Source organism: Drosophila ananassae, chromosome 3L (genome assembly GCF_017639315.1).
Source record: "Drosophila ananassae strain 14024-0371.13 chromosome 3L, ASM1763931v2, whole genome shotgun sequence".
Taxonomy (NCBI): Eukaryota; Metazoa; Arthropoda; class Insecta; order Diptera; family Drosophilidae; genus Drosophila; species Drosophila ananassae.
In genome coordinates this window covers 18109922-18117663 of record NC_057929.1, presented here as the reverse complement: position 1 = coordinate 18117663, position 7742 = coordinate 18109922, and the positions used below count along the sequence as shown (strand labels likewise).

The 7742-nt window shown below is 34.4% G+C and overlaps 1 long non-coding RNA gene across 1 annotated transcript; it reads right to left on the bottom strand.

The window, feature by feature from the left end:
* Positions 1–6753: 6753 nt before the first annotated feature.
* Positions 6754–7517, bottom strand: LOC116656274. Its single transcript, XR_004311243.2, has 2 exons — positions 7132–7517; positions 6754–7073 (listed from the first exon to the last, which is right to left on the bottom strand). It is a non-coding gene; the product is annotated as an uncharacterized LOC116656274 (long non-coding RNA).
* Between the last annotated feature and the right edge of the window lie 225 nt (positions 7518–7742).

The following is a 7742-nucleotide window of genomic DNA, read 5'->3' as shown; positions in this document are numbered from 1 at the left end:
CAGGGCTTTTAAAAAATTTTATTATGAGTATTTTTTTATTTTTGGTAATAAATTCAGCGATAAAGCCTTGGTAATTGCGCACTTTGGGTATTTTTATTTACAATTATAAGCTTTATTTCTTTCGAAACTGAATATCCGAGGAAATACAACGATATTTATGAATTATAAATTATTTTTATGAAATAAATTGTGTATATAAGAAAATAAAAGTATATTTCGCAAGAACTTATAAGAAACAAATATATGTATTTCCAAAACAAAACTTAAAACAAATGTTCATACATTTTTAGAGATTGGAATACTTTCGCTTTAGATCATATTGGGGCTTTTGGCCCCTGCTCCACTGGTTCCAGATCCTCAGCGTTATAAGAGTTATACCTCAAGAGTTATACTTTCTAATTCTTGATGGATTTCTTCGATTCTACGATCCGTTGATCCACTACATACCTACGCTAGTAAAGTGTGCAAAGGATCTGGTCGAGCTTAAGGTCAGGCAGTTTCAGTTTTTTGGAAGTGCATCACATTACTATATAATAGTAAACTACTTCCTACTTTCAATCGAGTTTCCTCTAGCCTATCTACTCGTCTTTCTACTGATTTTTCTCAACCCCTGAGTCTCTTGCATCGAGTTTAGGATCTTCCTCAGTTATCTTTAAAGATTACGACCAAAAACTTGACTTCTTGGATGGCTTTTGTTATAGTTCGTTTGTTTCTAAAACTTAAAACTGATTTATTATTTCATTTCAATTATATATACATACATAGATAACTCGTTGTGCAATTCCAGTTACAGCGCTTAGAGAATTGAAAAATATGAAAAAAGTGATATATTTTCAAAAGAAGATACATTGTATATATAGAACTTAAGATAAACTTAAAATACTTCCAGAATGTGTATTTCTCTTAATTTCTTAAATTTTTAATTTTTATTTCTTAAATTTTAATTTTCTTTAAATTTATCCCCGATTAAATTTGTATATTTTCCTATAAGATATGAAATATAGAATTTAGGTCTAAAAATATGACTTTTAAAAACTATGAAGTAGTTTTTGTATTATTTTTTTTTATGTATTTAAAAAAAAATTTCCACAAAAGTGGTTATAACATTAGTCACTGTTGCTGAGGGCCACTACTGTAGGCATCTCGTTTTGAAAAAAGTTCAGTTGCTAAACCAAATCTCCGAATTCCATTACCATATGCGGGCAGATGTGTCATGCAGGTGTCACCGCACCCCTCCGCCCCTACCAGCTTTCCCCATATTTTTCATCGCTCGTTTTGTGCCTTCCTACCTTGGCTATGACAGAGCTTGGCCAAGTTGAAGAGAGTTGGCCAAATTGCACTTAAAATTTAATTGTTGATTTAATTAAATTGCTTGAGAGTAGGATTTTATGTTTCTTTTTAAATTAAAAGTGATTAATTCTTTTGTTAATAAAATAATTGCAATAAAGCGATCTGGCTTTTGTCTAAGAAGCCCAAAATAAGAAATTAAATTACGCCAGACTTGTTGGCCATGTTGGAAATTAAGCTCATAAGCAGCTCGAAATCCTTCCAAAATCCTTCTTACATACATATATAGTATATATGTATGTCGGGGCTAAGTACTCCCCCCTTTGGTAACCCCCTTTTCCAACTCTCATCCCGCCAAGAAAAGCTCACTTGGCAACACGCAAAGTAAAAGTAAAAGACAACGCGAAATATGTTGAAAGAAGAAACCTAAAAAAAATCCAAGCCTACTTCATGGCGCTCTCGCCTGCGCTCTCTCTCTCTCTCGTTGCAAAGCACCCATTCTTTGTGCTCTCTGGCTTTCCCGCTCTCCTTGGCACGATTTTGGCTCGTGTGGATCTCGTGCTCTCTCTCGTGTCACTCCCACAAAACGTCTAGGGGGAGGGAGGGAGCGAACGAGGGCTGCTACATGCATTTATCCCTTCGATCTGGGCCCAGTTGCTATTGTTGTTGCCTTTCCGTTGTTCTTGTGTGGAATGTGGAAAAACGGGAACGACGACGAGGCGCTCTCGTTTAATGTTATTAGGGTAGTTTTTCTGTGTAGCACTTTGGCCCTGAAGCTCTATTTGCCTCAATCGATGTCGCCTGGCACACCACCCCACCCCCCCAGGCGGCCGCCTACCTACCTACCACCTACCACCCCCCTGGAAATGGTGTACATGCTTAGGGTGGAAATTGTGTCGGCATCGGCGGGGATCATCATCATCATCACCAACAACTACATCAGACGAACTTTTTTTTGTTGTTTAGGGTTTCACCATTTTGCTATTGCCCAGTTGTTGTTGTTGTTGTTGTTTCTGTGGGCCGACATGACAACGTGAAATTTACTTTATTGTCTGTCCGTGTATTCCATTTCAAAGCATTACTTTTCGCTGATGCGCCCTCGGGGCGAATCGGTGAAGCGCCCACACCCATCTCCATAAATGTATGAGCACCCCACACATACATACAGACATACTTATAAACATACATACATATGTATGACCCGTACAGTCCAACTTTCCTATAAGAACCATATTTTACAACTAAATATTTTCATTAAAAAAATAAATAAAAAACATATAACTTTCAAAACCATGATCTAGAATTCTGAAAAAAACTAATACTTTTTAGAATATGTACTTACCCCCTTGTAGTATTTTATGGAAACCCCACTGTATATGGTTACTTTTGTATCCCGTCATGGGATCGTCAAAAAGCTCAACATCAAAATGATTTTTAAAACATTGCCTTTTTTTTTGTTTTTATTTTTTATTTTTTGCATGCAACTTTCTATGTGTGTATAAATCTTTTTTAAATGTAATTAACTTTTATTTGTAGCTTTGTTTTTTTTTTTTTGTTGTTGAGTCTCTCGTTTTTTGCTGTCATAACAATTGCAAAAAACTTGATTTTCGGCGTTGTACGAAAATAAGTGCTTACGATAACTGTGTTTCATCAAACAACCGCAGCAGCAGCAGAGCATTACCGACCAGACTCCACTCCGACCAGTCGCCATTTGGAAACTATAATTGCGCTTCTTAATATTCTGCACATTATTAAGTCGCAGCGTCATCGCAAAAAACTCAGGGGGGGTTTATTTAATTAGAAGTGATTTAATTTGGACAGCAGAATACTTTCAATATTTCTTTTTAAGAAACTGAAAAGTTTTTAACGTTAAATTTGAAAGGGTTATGCATATATTGGGTTATTTTTAAGGGGTTACATAGATTTCAAATTGCAAAATTTTTATTTAGTATTTTAAATACTAGAATATGTATTCTATTTATTTATCTCTATCTACATATATCTATCTTTTAGAATATCGTTCGAATATTATCCAAAACCCTTTTGAGAAATCTCAAAAATTTACACTTTAAAAGTTCTTAAATTAAGGATTTGAATGTAGTTAGTTCCAAAAAATGTATTTTTAAAAATGTCTAACAATAATTCAATATTTTCGAAAACTAATATTCTTTTTCGAAATGGTTTTAGAGATTAATTTTTCCAAAACTTAACCGATAGATATTTTTAAAATTATAACTTACTAAACTTGGTCTAAGAACTAGTTTAATATCTAAACTATTCACTCTAATTATTGTAATATTTATTATACTTTTTTATACTATTTTTTTTTACTTCGGATGATTCTTCTAGGATGTGTCAAAACTGTCCCTATTATGTGATTTGACGCATCTGATTTTAGAAATCCATCATGGTTTTCTATCCCTTTCAAATTAAAGTAATTATTCATATTAATTTATATTTTTTCAATTTAATAATTACAAACTTTAATAATCTAAAATATTTACACAAAAAACATGGAAAATTGTTTTTCCGTTTAAACCCCATGAAGCCATTTCTTACTTTTCCCCAAAATTCTTGCCATTTTGACCAAGAAAACTAAGACCAAAATAACTAAGATCTGCAAATAAAAACCTTGAAAACAATCAAACCTTGATCAAAAGCCCAAAACTCGTTTTGAAACCTTTTTTTCCGAGACAAAGTGAAAATGAACGGCGCACCCGCTTATGTGGAGAATTCAAGTCTGGAAAGCTACCGAAATTTTTGAGCAAATTCCATATGAGTAACCGCAACTTAAGTTTGAGTTTCCCCTGGAAGTTTTCGCGAAATTAGCCAAGTTAACATGCGAGTGAGTCACCTGTGCGAGCGGGACGGCGCTAAAATGATGCATGAGTATGCTGTTGTTGTTGTTGTTGTTGATTTTGATGGGTTTTTACCTTGCCCCCCGCTGCTCTCCCGCTCCGTCTTCGTCTCCTGTCCCTTCACCGTTTTCTCCTTCGAGAGAATGGCGAAACACAGCTGTTCCATAAAAATTCCTTTTTTCGCGTTTAATTTTAGACACAGAAATTGCACGAGGAAAACAAAACAAGAAAAACAACAAAAAACAACAAAAAGAAATGTGCAAGAACAAAAAATGTTTATTTTCGTATTGTGCTCGAAACTCATTTACATCCAAACACACACACACACACACACACTCACACTCACGTGCATTACCCATACACTTGCAAGTCTGAGAGCGCCAAAGAGGAGCAAGAAGCAGCGAAGAAGAGCCAAAAAGGAAGCGGGCAAAATGCGTGGGACGCCAACTCTACACCCCTGGGCACTTTCGTAGGACTAACCTTGAAGGAGCTGCTTCCCAGCAGATGACGTGCCAGTGGGGCGTATCAGTACACTGGAAAATATGAATAGGTGTTGGGTTAGTTCAAGGGTTTTCATATTTATTTTACATATTTATTCTTTCTGGGTCTCCACTGTAAGAGTCTCCACAATCACTTTAGTTTTTTAACTATTTTTGAAAATTAAAGAAAAACATAAACTTTGGAATATTTTAGCTGTGAAAATGTAACAATTGAAAATTTTAGATAAGATAATGTTTTTAGAATATCACAAACAGAAATAATCAAATATTAAATGTTATCTTTAGGTCCTTAAAGGTGATTAAAATAACTCTTACATTCTTAATTATAAAAATGAGAATAAAATCTTTATTATCGGAATAGATGCTGATAAATAACACAGTAATAGTTTTAAATTAAATTAATATTAATAACTTTGGATGTCCATTTAAATAAATTTAAATTAGCATAAATTTTAAAAATATTTATACAAAAACAACATTCTTTTTCTATTATTAATTTCACTTTAGTTCCTTTTGAAGTTAATGGTTGGATAAATCAAAACAACACCTCTAAAATCTAAACATTTTTTAATAAAATCATTTGAAAATTGAAATTTATGATAAAATTAAAGAAGCTTATGGAATTTATACAAGTACTTCATTAAGAAAAACGGTTGAACTTTATATTGTTTTTTTTTTTATAGTTTATTTCATAACTTATACTGACTTTATTTCCAAACCACTATATTTTAAAAAGTAATATTTGACCTAAAACTAAGAAATTACTGGGACATTCCTTAAAATTTAGGTTAGAATTTTGTGAAACTCAACACAGATCAGAATTGAATTGAAAGAGAATCAAATCAATTAATAAAATTTTTGAAAATGAGCATGTTTTTTTTAAATCATAGTTCCTAAAGTAATCGATACCTGAGGATCAATGATCTTAAGAACTATCGGTATTTCATGAACTTTTATTTAAAATAAGAGCTCCCATTTATTTTATAGCCCAATCCCTTAAAAGGATCATCATAGTCCTTTAATTGGGTATCATGGTATCGATCAGTTTTTGAAAATTCCCATCAGATGCAGTTTTCGCACACCCCCCTCCCTGGCCTGGCTCCCCTCCAACAATAAAACGACGAATGCGAATGCAAATGGGAAATGCAAAGCCAGCGGGCAACATGGCCACGAATTCTATAGAGAACCCACCAGAGACCATATAGTATGCATTCAGTGCCATATCCACATCCACATCCGACATCCCATATACCCATCCCATACACCCAGACATCCATGAATACACATATGGACATATGGACCTTCGTTCCATCCAAAAACGAGAAAACGAGCGGCGTTTATGGCTCAGAAGAGCGGCAGATGTGCGGCGTTGGGCTCCCTCGCTCCCGATCTCCACCCCATACCCCCCCCACCCCACCACGAACCCTTCGCCGTGGGTTTTCCCATTTTATGCGCCCCTCCATTTCGTTTTCTGTTTTCTGTTTTTGTTCTCCATTAATCTGTTTTTCGTGTGTTCTCAACACATACAAACATATATAAATTTTTTTTTTTTTTTTTGCATGCTCATGTTCATTTCCTTTTGTCAATTGAATTTAATGGAGTTGAGTGGCGGACTGCTTTCCAGTTCCAGGCGGGGTCTGTATGGGAGAGAGAGAGTGTGTGTATGTGTGTGTGTGTGTGTAGCGTAAATGTGAGCATATGTATTCCAAGGGTGGAACTGAATTGATCGATCAAGTTGATCAGGGAAGCGTGCAACGATCTCGTGTGCATAATAAACTGCCCTCCTCGGTTAGGGGTAGTTTTCCTCACCGGAGCCCATGATCCTTACTAATACTTCTTTTTTTTTTCATTTTTGGATCTGCAGCTGTTGTGTTTTTCGTTCTGGACGGGGAGGAAAAATCCTGCAATGCAGCACGAGCAACCCTTGGGGAGCAGGATCCTCGGGACCAGCTGGATCCAAAATTCATTCGCTCGAGACAATGCACCTCTTTTTTTATACACTGCACCGTATATTTGCTTCTTCGAGTGGAAATACTATAAATATTACAATTGAAAAAGGGTTGGTGGGCTTATAATAAAAAACATAAAAAAGGCACGAGCCATTCATACAAGAAGCTTTATTTCAAACATCTAATTAGTCAAATAAGAAACCATATTTTGAAGGTTTTTTTATTAAAGAATTTTTCATGAAACCCCTATTGATCAGTTAAGTAGGTAGATATGATCATTTTGGGGGTTTAAATACGTTGTTTTGGGTTTCTAAATTACCTTCTAGATAGGATTATGTATGGAAGGAAAAATTTAACTGATCTTGAAATCCAATCATGAAGTCTTAGGATTCTAAATTTCACATTTAGAGGAGCTATGGTCTTTGGATCCTTAAGCAAATTTCAGAAATTAACCAGTTTCTTCTAACTCATACTAGTTCCTAAAAATAAGATGGTTGAATTATATGGAAATTATGGAATATATGGGGTATACTCTACCGATTCCCATCCTTGCAACTCGTATACATATTCAGGAGTTTGGAAGGATTATTTTTATTCTGAGCTACATTCGATTCCTTGCGCTTATTTCCCATTTTTTAAAAGTTCAAAACAAAATGTTCAAAAAAACCACCAAAACAGCAACTTTTTTTGAAACCTGGATCATATGTTATTTAGCTGGAGTCCTTTTCAAATTTCATAAAATAGTATGACCAGATCCGACCTAATACTGAAATAATTGAATAAATTATTTCAACTGTGCTAAAATTTTTTGAGTCACGGAATTAGCTCATTTTGATTTTAAATTAAAATAGCTTAAATAATATTAGAGAAAATTAAAAACTTTAATAAATTGATACAAAAGCCCGAAAATAGTCGAAAGTGTGCCGTTATTTTAGTGCGGAACTGTATGGGGCTTAACAGAAGAGGTTTTTTATGAAAAATTAAAACTGAAAAACTTTCGAACTCAGAGAATTAATAGGGTTTCTAAAACCATACCCAGTAGGCCAGGTGGATAAGGGCATATCGGTACTTCGAAATATAATATGATCATGTGTACAATATCGGATATATATGTATCCTTCTTAAATGATATAAAAATTAAATTTACT